Below are 17,728 nucleotides of genomic sequence, written 5' to 3' on the forward strand. Positions count from 1 at the left end.
ACCATGGAAAATCGATAATTGCCTATCAGAGAGCTGTACATAAGTGTTCGACATCAGTAGTATGCTTTACTTATTCCATCTGTATACTAAAATGCATCTTAGCCAGCCGCATTCCCTAACTTCTGCTTAACATTTACTTCCAACATGTGTTGTGATAAATCACTTCTAATGAAAGCTGAGTTCTGGCACATCTACATAAAAGGTACTCCAGTAATCTGAATGACGACATAAAAAGTGTGACAAACTGGCACAAAGTTAGCAACTCTGAAAAAAGACCAAGATGCTGTATCCACACAATACTGCACAGCTTGAAGAAAACTTTGACCATGTGAGGTTAAACAACTTGTTACAATCCAAAATCTTATACGGCCAACCTAAAGCCTATTGCTAGATCCATAAAAAAGAAAGAATATTCTCTAACAGAATCCAAAAACATTACCTCATGATCAACTGCACAGACAAAGGCATTTTGTTATGCACTGGAATCAGGCCAGCAGTATTTAGGTGGATTGACTGGTAAATTAGACTATAAACAAACAGAAGACCTAAGGCATACAGAGTCTGCAGTATAGCAGCTTCCCAATCAGACAAGCTTTCCGAATGCCTGTTAATGTGTATAGTACTTAAGCTTAAGGCAATGCATTCCAAGGTCCATTGATTTGCTCTGGCATTAACAATAATCTACAGATATCTACAGATCTTGAAAACTGTTAAGTAGACAAAAGCATTCATCTTTCATTTCAGTGATTCAAAGTTTCCATTAGCACATATGAACTCTGCTTTTATTTTTATTTCTTCAGCAATATAGCCTCCTGAGGCTTACTGCACACAGTTAGTGGCTACTGGTTGTTTCATAGTTACCTTTCTAGAAAATATCTGGCATTTAATCATGTACTAATGCAGTCACAGTCTGGGGAAAAACTGGAATAAAACAAGCACTGACCCAAGTTAGTCATTTCTGAAACGACTAGCTCTTCTATTGTAGCTCTTTCTGTTCTACAATTTCCACTCTTCAATGCTAACATCTCCTGCCACACTTGTATATGCTATTTTGGATGCACCACACTGACCTCGCCTATAACATCTGCATTATACACTGCACAGTCCTAATCTTACTTCTAAAAAATACACATTTACAAAAAGGTTTTAAATCTGTTATGTCACTGTTCTGTATAATTTAGTTATACGTTTAATGTTACTTTACTGTTAACTATGTATGAAACTAGCCTGCAAACGGACAAATTTCGTCAGTGCTCTACCTTAATAAAACTTAAAAAACGAGTACAACTGCAACAAAACAAACACTGCCCTAATCCAGTCACTCTTTGGAATAAGACTGGAACACATCGCGGTTGACAAGCTTCACCCAGCTCTGTTGTTATACTATCTCAATGAAAAAGATTTGATACAAAAAACAGAATTTTTCTTTTTTTTTTGTCCGTTTGTTTTGCAAGAAGTTTTATGACAGTCATTTTTATAGAATCAATATAAAATGAAGTTTTTCAGTTCTGATAAATAGGTCTGTAAAATTGCTCAGAAGCCCAAAAGATTCAAAGGTCGAGCATGCTGAACTAGAATCTAATCTAATCCCAGGGAAGTCTGCCACTCTGGGTAACTATGTCACTGATAAAAACACCTCTATAAGTTGATTCACTAGTCAGGGATCGAGAAACTTGTGTAGAAAGTAACGTGTCCAAGGTAGTAAGAAACTCCTACGTTGCTCAACTTATAAGCAAGGGCATGGCATCTAAGCCCAGAGAGGTCATCATACCACTGTACTCAGACCTGAGCAGATCCAGCAGAGAGTATAATGCCCCCCTTCGGTATGCACCTGACCAGGCACATGCAGCAACTGGAACATCTGCAAAAATTCCTCACAAATAGAATACAGGAAGTAAACAATGTCCTATGTTGATCACCTGAAAAACCTGTTGTTTTATTCAGCATCATACAGACGTCTGAGAGGTGATCTTTGCCTGAAATACAAGGCATCCTTAGCCCCTGTATTGATGTATCTACTGCAGATCCACAAAACAAACAGCATCATAACTACTAGATTAAAAAATAAATTTTGCTTGCGACAAAGCAGGACATGTCGGTGAGACGGACATGTTTGTCAGAGAATTCCCATTCTCTAGAACAGGCCCCCCCACCCATGTAAAGCAGAGTTCTTCCCTATCCTCATGTAGGGTCTATATTAGTTTGCTAAAACGTATTTTCAGTGAACACCTCGTTGACGCATATTCAGCAAAAATCACTTCCACGACTCGCTGAATTTTCCAAAGGTAATGAAACAATTGCCCCGCAGCAAAACGGAACCCACAACTAACCAAATCAAACTCACCCAAGAGGGGGCTTCACCCACCACACCCTCCCCCCCAACTATAGATCTGCTCTCAACATGGATACCAAGAAATGTACCTTAAAAGTGAAGCTTGAGGTGAATTTCTTGGCTTCCATGTCTTGAACACATAAGCCAGTTATGATCTGTGACCTGCTGATCATTCTCTATGCTGCAGTATGCTGCAGCCCTAACTGTTCTTGAATTTACTTGTTTAAAGAAGTTGTTGCCCTTGCCTGTTCTGCAATCATTCTGGTCATCTGCTACGAGGTTCCTTTTCCTAAAGTACTAGTCCGTACATTTCAAAATGGAATGGCAGCTGTTAGACCTTGGATCACAGTCCTGTTTGTACAGATTCACTGCAGATCCATACTTCTCAACACTGACCTCCCACATACTACATAATCTGAAGACATATACCCTCATTCTGGACTTCCTTTCCTCACCAATGTCACTAATTAACTACCAATGTCACTAATTAACTTGGACTTACCACCTTTTTAGATGTTTAAAGTGGGATGCATGTCAAAAATGTAATTTCACAGTGGTATTCTGCTAAAAGTATGATGTAGTCATGGGGCATGGCCAAAAGATAAAGGGTTTCACTGTTTTATTATGGGATACAAAAGAAAGTGTTTTTCATCAGTTTGCATACCTACTGTTGCACTGAAAGACACATGCTGTGATTATTTAGAATGTAGACATTTAAGACTGAGTATAGAGTCAGTAGAGTCTTATTCAAACAATTTAACTCAGTATTCTTACTAAGCGATATTACATTTGAAGTATTCCTAAAGAAACTGTTGCAAATTGTACAAGATTTTATAACAGAAAAAGTGCATTCTTCCAGGTTCTGGTAATCATCTAACCTTTACATCCTACTGACCCCATAGCCGGGCTTAGGCACAGGCCAAGTAGGTGGCCGTCTAGGGCACCGCTGTAGCATGGGCACTTTCCCACTGTTTATTTGGTGTAGGTTGACCAGGATGGGGGCACTGGGTGGTGTGGTGGGGTGCGCTTGTGGAGACCTTTTTCCTAGGGCAACAATTGACCTAAGGCTGCTCCTGACTGACCCAATCATTCAGATGTCTCTTTTTCTGTGTCCACTAGCACTCATAAAAGGAAGGCCAGTGTCAGGGGATTATGAAATGTAAGGTTCTAACCGCACCTCCTGGTATTCAGTGCAGCCTGTTACAGCAGCCCAGTGATGCCTAACCCCACGCCTGGTATTCAGTGCAGCCTGCTACAGCAGCCCAGTGATGCCTAACCCCACCCCTGGTATTCAGTGCAGCCTGCTATAGCAGCCCAGTGATGTTAAACCCCACTCCTGGTATTCAGTACAGGCTGCTACAGCAGCCCAGTGATGTTTGGCTGCAACCACATGACGGCAGGCAACTTGCAGTGCAAAGCACTGCATGGTATATCAAAGCACATGCCCCAGCCCTCACACACTACCTTCTCTGCATGATATCCAGCCTCACACTGGACATAGTATACCCCTCTCCTACAAGAACCAGTATTGGTCACAAACCCTACTGCCTAGCTCCAAAAGCACCCAGGTCAGTCCTGGATTACCCAAGTTTTAGTCAGGGCTTCATTTCTCTACGTCATGCAGCATTTTAACAAAACAAAGACATTATAAACAGGATGTGAGACTCTAGAAAAACGGTACGTCAGTGAGCTAACTACTGTCAGCACTTGCTAATCAGATGCAGTTTTTGCTATATAACAGTGTGGGGGGGTATATACTGTTTATAACGGTATCATTGTAACAAATATAAATGTCTCATGAAATACTGCCCTAGTAAGCCAAGTTCAGCTATACTCAATTAGGTGTAAAGCTTTTATATTCCTCTGCGTTAAAAACTGTGGTACGATACACTAAAACAGTTCTGAAACACATTCAGTTATTCTCCAGTTACCTGCTTAATCAAATCTGGGAAGAGATTATTCCAGCATTCAATGGAGTAAATGCAGAAAATCTCAACCCAGACGGGGTGACAGCCTATCACAATGCTATGATACAGTAAACGCAGAAACATGATGCTCATGTAATAAACAAGTACACGTTTGGCAAACACTACTGCACATCCTGTTTTACAAATTATATAATTCTGCAAATGTTCTTCCTCACAACTAAATGGATGTTATTTATTTACTTACTCTGAAGAAGAGGCAGGCCTGCTTGCCATTACTGTACCCCCAAGTTCTTCATCTTTCACACCATAATCAATCATTCAAACAGCTTTAAGTTACCCAAGAGTGCAAAAAACGGTGAAAGTGCATGTAAAGTAAATGGAATCAAAGCAACCATAATCCCTTATTACTGTAACTAAAATACACACGTTTAACACATGAAAGAAACCACAACACTGTAACAGCTGTTTAAAGATGTAATTTTAACATTACGAGACTCGGCATTTTAGGACTAAATGCTTTTAACTGATGCAAAAGTAGTGTCAAAGCAATGAGCTTTACAACTTTTAAGCAGCACCTCTAATATTATGGTTTATCACAGAAATGTAATAAACAACACCCATGCAATGCAGATGTAACCTGACACCTTAAAAGAAAGCATTTTTTTTTTCATTTATTATGAATCGCTGCTAATTACCAGTAAGCACATTCAAACATTATTATGGCTAATAGAAACAGCCATTCATTCTTAACCACTAGTGCCGATCTCCTGCCAGTAAGACAGCCTATGCTTGAAATTCTGCAGTTTCACCAAGACTGGCTATGTCGCAGCTCATTAATAATGGAAGACTGAAGAGCTACATCGCATCAGCTGAAGGATGGAAAGTACACACGGCAGGGGGCCAAGGAACACTGCTAACAAATACAGAAACCATGTGAAACTAGGACAACTAGCATTCCACTTTTATTGATACGGGAGCCACCGATCTCTGGCTGAAACCTGGACTGTCTCACACAAGTTGGAAGAAATGGCAAGCCTATAATCATCACTGTGAATTAAACTAGCACAGTCTACAAAGCAGGAAGGCCAAATGTCACACACACATGGCTACTAATCTTTCATCCTAGGCACTGTGGTGATGGCACAGAATCACCCTTAAATGAACAGTTAGGCTGTTTTCCAATAGTCAGTTTGTATGGTTCCAACTACTGATATTCTCCAATTCTATAAAAGGTTGGCTCACAAACAAGACGGTGAATGAGACGGCAGTTAGACTGATCACAATGCAATCAACTACAAAACAGGTTAACTTACATTCACAATGAGGCAACGATACCAACATATTTTAAAGGACAGATCCTGCCTTCATAATTTGCATAGCCAAAAGTTGCTAACGTTTGATCTTATGTCACACCAGTGACTGCTCCATCTCCAGCTCTAGAACAGCTACTAGTAAGGAAAACAGCTTATCGGTAAGCAACCTGAACGCTCTGCTGAAGCTGTTCAGGAACCAGAATATAACTCTCCATGTCTGCTGGTGACTACACGTTACTCAGATTTCTGTATTAAACAGGTAATGTACAAGGAAGCACTTCTTTTTTTATAGCTTTAGCACTTAGTCATTCCATGAAAGGGCTGACTTTTCTTTGAAAAAATGCATTGCTTAGTTCATTGAGAAAATGGCTTACTAAAGGTAGATCATTATTAGTCAACAATATATTAATTCTCATGCTAGTATGAGTAGTCCACTTCAATTTAAATCAATAAGTCATACTTTAAAGGTAGCAACATGAAACCTTCTCCTATACGATATACCCTTGAGGTAGGCCCATAGGTATGAGGATGGCAAAAATGTGCCCCATTACATTAAGGACTGGAGCAGCATTTACATCGATCAGGGTACAGGGTAGCATAAGGGTTTAATCTAACATAGAAAGATAAGACAATGTTTACTACCTCGCTAAGTACACCCCGGAAACTCAGTTTTCCAATCCATATGACAATACAGTTAAAACAGACACTTTCTCAAATTACTCCCTAGCTCATTAATCACCGTTACATTGTCACAAACCACAAAAAAATTAATCTTGTATGTAAAAAGAATAGTATACAATGCACATAAATATTTGCTAACATCCCAGACTACCATAAGCTAAAGGACCAGATAATAAAACTACTTCAGAATGCAGTACACATTCATTATGATTACACCCTACCTTGTTATCATTATGATTACACCCTACCTTGTTATCATTATGATTACACCCTACCTTGTTATCATTATGATTACACCCTACCTTGTTATTGCTGCTTACAACAGCCCCATATCAATTCTGCAACAAAACTGACTTGAAGGCACTACTAAAGCTCACTTGCTGTTTGCCCAATAACTTTGGGAGGTAAAAGTTGCAAGTCTACAAGAATTTTTGAGAGAACATACAAGAGAAAAGTGGGTTACAAGCACAATGAAATACAGTCCAGTCCAAAATGAAACGAAACTACACAGCATATCAAATCTACTGTCTTTAGTAGTCATAAACAGTTTATTTTATTTATTTATTGACATTTGATTACCGGGAAAGTCCAACTGGGTAGAAGCCCATTTTCAGAGAAGGGTCAGGGAGAAAAGCTCCAAATAATTATAAAATATTTAATTTAACAATCTTTAAAAATAAAACAATATCTACAGTTTAATTACAACAAATTAGACATAATATAAAAACATTGTCATATAACTTATATTGATGCTTAACCAATCAGTTAATACTTAGAGAAATTTTAGACAGTTTGCAGAGAAATGAAAGTCTAACACAAACAGGAAATGCAACATAAACTGAGGGGAAAAAAAGAAGGTATGTACTCACCATAACATTCCATCCGAGTTGTTGCTCTTCATTTATCTTCAACCTGTGGGACACAGATCTGGGACAGATCCAACTCGGCTGCATTTCTCCTGCATCGGATTCGAGTTTCAAGCTCCTTCCCTACCCATAATACCCCTGTCTCCTCCCTCCCTTCAGATCGAGTTTGCTGCCCACCATAGCAACCCAACCTGACACAATGCCTTACCCCAATAACCCAGATAGTATCATAAGAAATGACCAGTTATGCCAAAGAAAGGACTATGTCTTTTCCAGCCAGACCACCACACAGCCCATATAAGGCAGGTGGAAGGAGGGACAGACGGCTGAAGACAAATGAAGAGTAACAACTCTGATGGAACGTTATGGTGAGTACATACCTTCTTTATCTGAAGTTTTCTTCATTTGCTCTTCAACCTGTGGGACAGAGTCCCCAGCTACCAAACACCTGGGAGGCCCTCATGGAAGGATATTTCATAACATGGCGGAGCCAAAGGATGCCCTTACTTCTGGAGAGAAGATCCAACTTGTAATAGGAGATGAAAGTATGTGAAGATGCCCAGGTAGCCGCAGAGCAAATGTCACCCAAGGAAACTCTGGCCCAAAAGGCAGCTGAAGTAGCCACAGACCTAGTAGAATACGCCTTAACTTGACCTGGCAGAGACAATCCTTAGGGTGACTACGCCAATAGTATACACTGAGAAATCCAACTAACAATGGTGACCTTTGATAAAGGTTTTCCTATATAGGACTTGGAGTAGGAAACGAAAATCTGATCGGACTTGCGAAAGGCCTTTGTTCTATGCAAGTAAAAAATGAATTGTCTATGAACATCCAGCAGGTGCAATTTATACTCTCCCTTATTCTGAAAGTTTGGAAAGAAGACAGGGAGGTTGATAATCTGACTGATGTTTGATTCTGAGGGAACTTTCAGCAGAAAGGAAGGATTAGTGCCCAAAGATATCCTGTCTTTATGGAAGATCATGTAAGGAGGTTTAAATCGATAAGGCCTGAAGCTCCAACATTCTTTTAACTGAAGTAATAGCAATCAGGAAAGCAGTCTTCCAAAACAAGAACTGCAGATCCATTGAATCAGTGGGTTCAAAGGAGGAAAAAACCAAGGCTTGAACAACCAAAGTAAATTCTCAAGGAGGCGTAGGGTCCTTGATCGGTGGCCTAAGAAGAAAAAGTACCCTTCAAAAAAGCTTTACAGAGCTTAGAAGAGGCTAGGGAAGCTAAATTACCCCTATGTGGAAATTAGAAATAGCCTCCAGTTGAACTTTAACCATTTACCCTGTTGAAAAATAACCTGCCAGAAACTCTAAGATAACAGGAACTGGAGCAGTGAAGGGATCCAAATCACGTTGAGATGCCCAAATTGAGAAAAGTTTCCACTTACTCAAACAAACCTTTCTCATGGAAGATTTGTGAGCTGCTACAAAATCATCTTAACCAGAAAAGATAGCCCGGGAGTCCTAACTATCATGGGAAATGGAGCAGCCAAGCGGTGAGCTTCAGACTGGCCAGATCTGGATGTGAAATCAGATCTGGAACAGGATCCAACATCCAGGGAGGACACACTACATGAGACCACAGAGAAGGGAACCATACTTGGCGAGGATAAGCACAGAGAAGACCAGAGGGCCAAGCATGAACCACAGCATCTCTGGGGGACTCCCCCGGAGGGGGGGGGTTTCAGAGCGAAGAACTCACTGCACTTCGCGTTGGAAGGACAGGCAAAGAGATCGCAGCAAGGGTGACCCCACTTTAGAAAGATCTGTTACGCTACTGAAGGATTCTGAGACCACTCGTAAGGCATCAGGATATACTTGCTGAGCCTGTCTGCTAGAATATTGTACCTCCCCGAAATGTGCATTGCCACCAGAAATAGGCCAGTGGAGATTGCCCACTCCGACAATCTCATGGCTTCGCAGCAAAGGGGATGAGACCTGGTTGCCCCCTGTTTGTTGACGTACCAGACTATGAACATATTGTTGGTCTGGATGGCAATCTTCCCTAGAGGAAGATGGGCATGAAGAGCTTGCAATGTCAATAGCACCGCCCCCATCTCCAGGATGTTATGCACCTGGGTCTCCAGGAAACACCACTTTCCTTGAACTGTCCTTCTGAAGCACTGCACCCCCCACCCGAGTAGGGAGGCATCCATGGTCACCGTGGTCAGAAGAGAGGGAAGAATAAACGGGTGACCATGAAGAAGGTCCGGGGACTGAATCCACCAGAGAAGAGAATCCCTGCATGCTCACAACAGACGAACAGGATGTGACAACGGTAGATCTAGAAATGAGCACTGGACTGCTGGAGTCCATTGGAGCACCCTCATGTGTAACAGAGTTGTGGGCATGATGGTAATCGTGACCGCCATGGACCCCAACTCCCTTGGAACTTGAAGAATGTGCAAGACATCATGCTTGAGGGACTGAAGTCAGTCTGGTGTCAGGAAAACCTTGGTCTGAAATGTATCTAACCAGGCTCCAATGAAGTCCAGAACTTAAACCTGTTCTAACACGGATTTGTTGAGATTTATGGTGATGCCCAACTGGTGGGCGGTATGAATAAGGAAATAACTGACTTGGCAGAGTCGATGCTTAGAGGGAGCGGAAAGGAGCCAATCATCCAGGTAGGGGAAGACCTGGAAGCCCTGCAGCCACAAGTGGCCACTACCACCACCATCACTTTGGTGAACACCCTGGGGGCTGTGGTGAGACCAAAGGGTAGTGCTCTGAACTGGTAAGGATTGCTCCCCAGCCTGAAGTGGAGGAACCTCCAAGAGCACCTGTCCATTTTGATGTGATGGAACGCATCCTGAAGGTCCACTGCACATATCTAGTCATTTTCCTGAAGAAAGGGCACGATAAACTGGAAGGTGACCATCTGGAATTTTGTCCTGGCAACAGACAGATTTAAGGCTGAAAGATCCAGAATGGGTCTTAAGTCCCCAGTCTTCTCTTACACTAAAAAGAACCTAGAATAGATGCCTAATCCAGACTGATCTGGGGGGGAGGGGCTGGATGACTCGTTTTTCTAGCAGCTTGGAAATTTCCTGTGCTGCTGCCTCCCTTTGTGTGGGTGGAACGTCTGGGAGGTGTTTGGCCAGGCCTAGCCTTTGAAAGAAGTGGATTGAATATCCTCCGGATATGATTAGGAACACCCACTGATCATCTGTAACTGACTCCCAGGCTGTTGGGTGTAGCGAAAGCTGACCCCTGACTGCCTCCACAGGCGAGCAGCTGACCAACCCTTCAGGGCTGCTGTGTGGGCCTGTGTGAGAACGAATCTCGAGACCCTTGGTTCCTTGGACCCCCCTCTGCTGCAAGGGCGGCATCTGTCAAATCTCTCTCTGCTTCTGGGGAAGGGAAGTCCCGAGCATCCTGGGAATAACTTTGAAACTTCTGGAAACACATCTTCTTTGCCCCCCGCTGATTCCTAGAAAAGGATCATTGAGGGATTGAGAAGCGGATTGCAGTAGTAGACAGAGTCTTCCCGTCTTTCTCGCTCTGGACCAGTATGTCACGTACAGTCTTTCCAAAGAGAGTAGAACCATCATACAGGGAATCTGTAAATGACACATTGAAGGACTCCGAGAAGGTGCAAAGTTGGAACCAGGTGTGACGCCTGACGGCAATGCCTGCTCCGACAGCTCTAGCGGCACCCTCAATAGCATGTGAGAGAAGCCACATAGAGGTATTGGCAATGGAGGTGAGGGTGGCCATTCGAGAGGAGAAAATCCTCCTATCCTCCGCTGACACAGACCCTGGGGTAGACTCAGCGACCTCCTTCACTAGCTGAAGCCTAATAACATGTGCCATCTAGTTGAGCGCACATCCGGAGAACATTGCTGAAGAGTAGACCTGCTTCCCAAAATGGTCCAAGGTCCTAGACACGCTGTCCAGCAGATGGACCATAGAGCTCTCCTGTGCAAGCTCCTTCTTGGTGGCCACCGCCACCACCATGGCATCGACAGGGATCCCTCTGACCAGTGCAGTTTATCAGAAGAGGCGCTAAGGACCTTATCGGGGCATTTGGGGATAGGCTCCACTGTGTTGGGCTCCTTCCACATCCGAGATGTAACAAGATCCACCAGAGGATCCATGGGAAGGGACACCCAGGAAGTAGAAAGTCTTGCGCCAAATGCCTCTAGAAACACTGACTCATCAGGGTTGGGTTTTTGGGCAGACCACGCACCCCCATGCTACCACAGGATCTCCATGATGTCTCCAAATGAGACATGCTCTGGGGGTGATCCAGGGGAATCCTCCCCTTTCTCCATGTCAGTGTCCTTGGTGAAAGGCTCTGATGGGGAGTGTCTCTCCTTTTACACGTGCATTTTCAAGGAACCTCCTCGGGGGGGGGGTCTTTGGGGATGACATGAAAACATCCAGCAGTTCCCATGAGGTAACTCCCTGGGATGGAAAGGAGTAGGCTGTCACTGAGGTGGCAGGATGGCGGAATCCCAACCAGAGACAGAGAGAGCCAGGACAGACTCAGAGAATGAGATTGTTAAGGGACTCAATGGGATCCAGAGAATCCTCTTCACCACCTCAAATGCAGAAGGAGAACGAATCCCTGAAGCTGGGGCTACAATCAGGTCTGTAATCCTCTGGATCAATGGGGGAGACTGGGCCAAACCTCCAGGCGCCAAGACTCTGGGTGGAAGGCTCGGCTCCGAAAAACTCAGAGCCAAAACCTCCCCCTCAGATCCAGCACTGAGGCCATGGTTCTGAGAGCCAGACGGCTCCAGGCTCAGAGCCAACCAGCTCAAGGCAATGGTTGGCATTGAGGTACCAGGTACCGTTTGCACCGACCCCTTGACGCTGAGAGTCCTCGGACTCAAGGACTCCGGAACTGGGGGTCAGATCAGAGAAAGAGTTATCGGAATGAAAGCAGACTGCATGCACCCAGCCCCGGAGGGGGCATGTAAGACTCTCATCTGTATCTGCATGCAGATGAACCTCCTCATCACCTTGTCCACCTCTGCTTCGGAGAGGCTGCAGGTGGACCTAGTAGAAGAGGCCACCCACACTGGTCTAGACAGTTGGTGGGGTGAAGCCAACACCAGTGAACAGCTCTGAAACACCTACGGCTACAGGAAGAGGCAAGGGGAATGGAGCCAGGGGGAACTCGAGCCAAGGCCCATGTGAGATTTTACCAGTGGTTCGGCCGAGGAGGGGTGGTCCAGGGACTGCCTCCTCAGCCTACCTCGGTGTTTGCGCTTCTCTTCATCCCTGGTCCTCTTGGTGGGAGGTTGAGTCCAAGAGGCTGGGGCAGAAGGGGGACCAGAAGCAGTTGAAGAGGAAGCTTGGGCCTCAGTAGTGGGAGGTTTAAGAAGGCCCTTAAGAATAACTTTATTCCTCCTGTCGATCAATGCAAGCAGACTGAACCCCAAGCAGATCAAGCAGGAGGAATTGAGGTGAGGAACCATTAAAACACACAACGCACAGAGTGTGGCCCTCCATAGGGGGAAGCTTATGGCCACATTCTGTGCACTTTCTGAATCCTGGTTTGGGTGTCTCCACTATGAGGATGGAGAGAGAGAGAGAACCCAAAGCACTCACCCACACACGAGAGAGATAGTAAAGGGGGGATAAAGCCGGGAAATGTTTTCTTTTTTTACTAAAGCATTGACGCCTGCTACTGGCTGCCAAAAAAGCAATTACTACAAAACATAAATCAAAATCTAAGTCAGCTGTAACTGAAGTACTGAATATTGCAAAAGAAATAAAAGTACAGAAGTGGGAACTTCAGAAAAGAGAAGAAGCAAATTACACAGAAATGGAATTTGTGGGAACAATACATACAGAATAATGCACTGGAAGGTGAGTGAGGCTTAAGGAAAGACAGGGATTGAGTAACTTACATAATGTTTAAGTGAACAAATAATTGTGAAAAGAAAACATACGTGTATGTATGCAAATGTATAAATTATATATTTTATGACACGAAAATAAAAAACGTTACTACAGTTTATTTTCTATTAAATGTATTTGCAGCTGTAAGAATGTTTGGTTACCAGTGCCCCCAAAACTTTGAAATATTATTTTTTTTTTTATCTGTTCTTCAATGTATCAGAATGTAAATCCAGTTCAAACAAATGTCTGCTTTCACTTTGTACACCTACTCAAATTAAGTAACAGTTGATGACTGAGTAAAAATAACTTAGTCCACTCTCCATTAGAATAAGAAAACATTCTGAGAACCATACAGATGGTTATTATGATCCTTTCGGTGGCAGATGGCATATGAAAACTGTGAAAATACAATTAACTAGAATTATTTGCATAAGGATGATATAAAAAGCTTGTGAGGAAAAAATTTCTCTCACACAAACAAAAATAGAGAGGACCATATTTATGACACTGACATGCCTGCCAGCAAGACAAGCACTTCTCAAAGTCAAGGGCACTTTACATTGTTTATATCTACAGTACAAATGAACTTATCCCATTAAAACAATTGGCTTGGATTCTACAAATACAATGCATATTTAAGCTGCAGTCTGAATAAATACACGTGCAGTAACTTCTAGGTGAAGGCACACTGAGAACTGTAGAAGTAACGAGACTGCCTTCAGTGTGGCCCTGAAAATGGACTATGTATCCAGTGGGCCTACCTAGTCAACAAATGGACTATGTATCCAGTGGGCCTACCTAGTCAACAAACATGAATTTTTATCCCCCCTAGTAGGAATTAGAAAAAGTTGCCATTTGTTTCCTGTGCAAATACTGTCATTTTCACAATGCACAAAATGGTAGCATGTGAATCACGTCTACAGTGTGATTTTTTTGAATCATGGAAAGGCCACAGAAGTACCTCACAAAGATGATTACTGGCCTCAAACAGATGCCCTACACTGACCGTCTCAAAGAAACTCCAGCTTTACTCTGTAGCATATCGCCTACTCCTAGGAGATCTCTGCCTCACATATAAAGTTATGTTAAACCCAGAGCTGTTGGACATGCTACACCTAAAGAAATCCCAATCCCTCCGAGCTACATGCTCTAGGGACCTAAACCTTGTCACCACAATAAACAGGACATGCCGGAGGGATAGATTCCTGTCCCAGAGACTTCCTATACTCTTGAACAAGCTTACCCATCTATGTCAAACAAAGTTCTTCATTAGCTCTCTTCAAGAAAAATCTTGATGAGTGTATGGGAAATAGGAAATATACCCCGGGGATCACTTCTGTGACTCTGCTCGACAGGAGTACAGGAAATTAACTTTCTTGGGTGGCGTAAGCCAGGGAACCTTGTTGGCTAGGCTTAACTTAGGCCCTTGGGCCAATAGCCTAATACCTACCTATGAACCTATGGATTGCCACCAAGTAGTGAGATGCACAACTCTCCTGCAAGATCCCACAGCCATGAACTGTAAGAGGTAAGAACAGGTAGGAGGCTGTGCCTAAAGTCATAAACGCAGTGCAGCAAAACAAAAGTATTCAAAAACATTATGCAACCACATTTGCTTAAGTGCTTTGCAAATATGCACAGGATTATGCAGACCACCATTTTGAGGGCTAAGTCACATAGATGCATATATGGGTGGCAGTATTATTATTTATTTCTGCATTTGTTAACCGGGTCAGTCCGACTAAGCACAGGTCCATTTTCAGTGGGGACCTGAGGAGAAAAGCTCCAATACAAGCAATTACAATTTGGTTTTAGTATAAACATCAAAGTACAAAAGACAATTTTATAATATATGTATATAACACAGTAACAAAGAAAAACTTAATAATGAGCAAGTAAATAAACATGAAAATATAGTACCTTCCATACAGAGTGTATAGTTCATTAGCTAGAATGAACATAGCCAGCAGACATAATCTAGAGAAGCAAAAGATAATAGTTGGAAGAATCAGGATTAGGTTGGGTCACGGCAGGGACATAGCCAAGTGTTAAGGAAAAAGTTCTTCAGTTCTTTTTGAAGTAGTTAGTGTGAGTAATGCAACGTAAATTGACAGGGGGGTTGTTCCAGGATTTTGTCATGGAGGATTTATACAGAAGATAACCAATGTTAATTCTGGAGCCATAAGTTTGGAGAATTAATTTGTCAGCACTAAATAAGGGGCAAGGGGACAAGCACTAGAGCTACTAAGAAGGAAGTTGGTCATATGGAGTTGAGATATTTTGAATTGATGGGGAAGTTCGGTCCAGTGGAGTTTAAGTGTTAGGCAATGGTGGGTTGCATTCAGTAAGTTAACTGCATATTTTGCGATTTTGTTATACGTTTGTTCCAGTTTGGAGAACAGGCAGGACTGAAGGTTAGTAAGTACTGGGGCTGCATAGAGGAGACTTGGAAGTAAGTAGGCTTGTGCCGGGGATAGTTTGGTATCCGGAGATATAATTTTTTTATTATGATATAAAAAGGCCAAGTCTTGGTTTTCTTAATTGATTATTGGATATGCAAGTCAAATTTTAGTTGGTCATCAACTGTCATCCCTAGTAATTTTGTGTGGGTTTCAGCATTAATGATGGTTTTATTATTTAGGAAAGTGACAGAGGAGAGCTTTAGGTGATCACTAGCCTTAGGAAGAAAGAGGAGGAGTTTTTTTTTTTTTTTTTTTTTTAAAGAATAAGTTGATTTTCATTAAGCCAGCTTTCCACTAAGAGGTAAAACTGTTGTGCAAGTGTATGAAGTTGTGAGACCGAGTTTGAAGATGTGATCAGAGTAAAATTGTCAGCATATTGAACAAGGGTAGAGTGGGTAGTGAACAGTGGAGGTCATTGGTAAAGAAGTTAAAAAGAAGAGGTCCCAGGACACCCCTATGGTACACCAGTGTGAACAGGTAGAAATGTAGAATAGAAAGACTAACATTTATCAGATTGTAGTCTGCCTGAGAGATAGCTGGAGAACCAAAAGAGAGTAGAGGTGGAGAGGAAAGTCAGCCAGTTTAGTAATTTGGAGTATGATACTGTCTCAAATGATTTTGAAAGGTTTAAGAAAAGAGAAGAGACCATTTTGTTGTTATCTCTAGCATCTGCGATACATGTGAGTAAAGGATAGAAGGGCAGTATAGGTACTCTGGTTTGGTTGAAATCCATGTTGGGTAGGAGAAAAGAGGTTATTGTGGATGAGGAATTTCATATCTGGTTATGTATGCATTTTTCAAGGATTTTGGATACTGGGGACAGTATAGCAATGGGTCTACAGTTGGAAAGATCAGAGGAGTTGCCAACTTTGTGAAGGGGAATCACATAGAAAGACTTCCAGATGTTGTGCACAGTGGCTTCTCAATTAATAAAAATTGAAACTGGATAGGTAACGATGTTAGCTGCTAGTCTGGAAAAGAGTGGGGAGATTGTCAGCAGAGGGAGAGCAAGGTTTGAGTTTTAGAAGGAGAGACTTTATATAGGAGTTTGCAATAGGATTGAGAGAGAAATGTGTTTCATTATTTGTGGTTTGAGGAAGTGTTTTTGGGGGGGTTGGAATTAGTTAGTTTACTAATGGAATCTATAAAAGATTGGTTAAGGAGGGAGGCAGTATCTTAGTCTGCAAGGTCAGGGTAAGGGTTTGGGGTTGGAGGTTTACAAGGGTGAAGGAGTGAGTTAACATTACTCCAGAATTTTTTGGGTTGGAGTGATGAGTGGACTGTGCTTTGAGGTAACAAGTTGTTTTTGTTTTTTTTTATCATTGCATATTTGTTTTTTGGTGTGATTTCTTATTTGTTTTAATAATTGGTGGTGAGAGGGATTTAGTTATTTGCCAGGTTTTCCAGGCAGAGTCTCTTTTGTGCATTAGTATACAAGTATCTTTACTGAGTCAGGGGGCATAGTTTGACTTTATTCTTATTTTGCAAGGGGGTGCTAGTGAGTCACGTAGGTCTAGAAAGATATGAATGAACTGCAGTACATCATCACTGAGCGGAAGTGAGTGTAGGTTAGACTAACTTACAGAAGAAAGTCTTTCATAGAACATGGTGGGGTTAAAATCAGCAAGTTTATGGCAGAATTTGTATAGATGTAGTTTATTTAGCTGGGGGTATATCTGTGAAAAGTGATTGGCAAGTGATCACTCAAGGCATCAGAAATGGTTCTAGGGTTACGGTACAGGTGGGGGTTGTTGGTTAGGATCCAGTCAAGTGTTGTGCCGTTATTGGAGTTTTATTGTAGTCTTGTAGGGACAGAAATTAGCTAAGTAAAGCTGAACAAGTTGATGCTTTGGGAACGGGAGTGGGTAGCAAGAGTACTCCAATCAATATTAGGAGGAATATCAGCCTTTTTGGGCTCTATAGGTAACTTAAGGAGATCTCACACAGCTGCAGAGTACTGTGCAAGTTAAATTTTTCTTTTGCGATGTGCACCCTTATACTGGATTTCATACTGCATAAGACATGCATATGTGATTCTTGCAGTCGATACAGTCTACAAAATGTGACACATGTACAACCCACAAAAATCAGGAAAATCTATCACAGTTAGAGATCTTACTGTTTTTCAAATGTATACACACGCACACTATATACATATATATATATATATATATATATATATATATATATATATATATATATATGTGTATGTAAATATGCCTCCCCACACACATGCACATGTTTATGTAATATATCCCCCCCACACACACAAATATGTA

The 17,728-nt window shown here is 42.2% G+C and overlaps 1 protein-coding gene across 1 annotated transcript in view; it reads right to left on the minus strand.

Annotated features, from left to right (window-relative positions):
• WDR37 (WD repeat domain 37) overlaps positions 1-17,728 on the minus strand; it is a 1,467,838-nt gene that overhangs the window by 1,435,605 nt on the left and 14,505 nt on the right. The gene's annotated exons all lie outside the window — the stretch shown is intronic.

The sequence above is a fragment of the Protopterus annectens genome, chromosome 3.part0 (genome assembly GCF_019279795.1).
Source record: "Protopterus annectens isolate FY-2018-M chromosome 3.part0, PAN1.0, whole genome shotgun sequence".
NCBI classification, from domain to species: Eukaryota; Metazoa; Chordata; order Ceratodontiformes; family Protopteridae; genus Protopterus; species Protopterus annectens.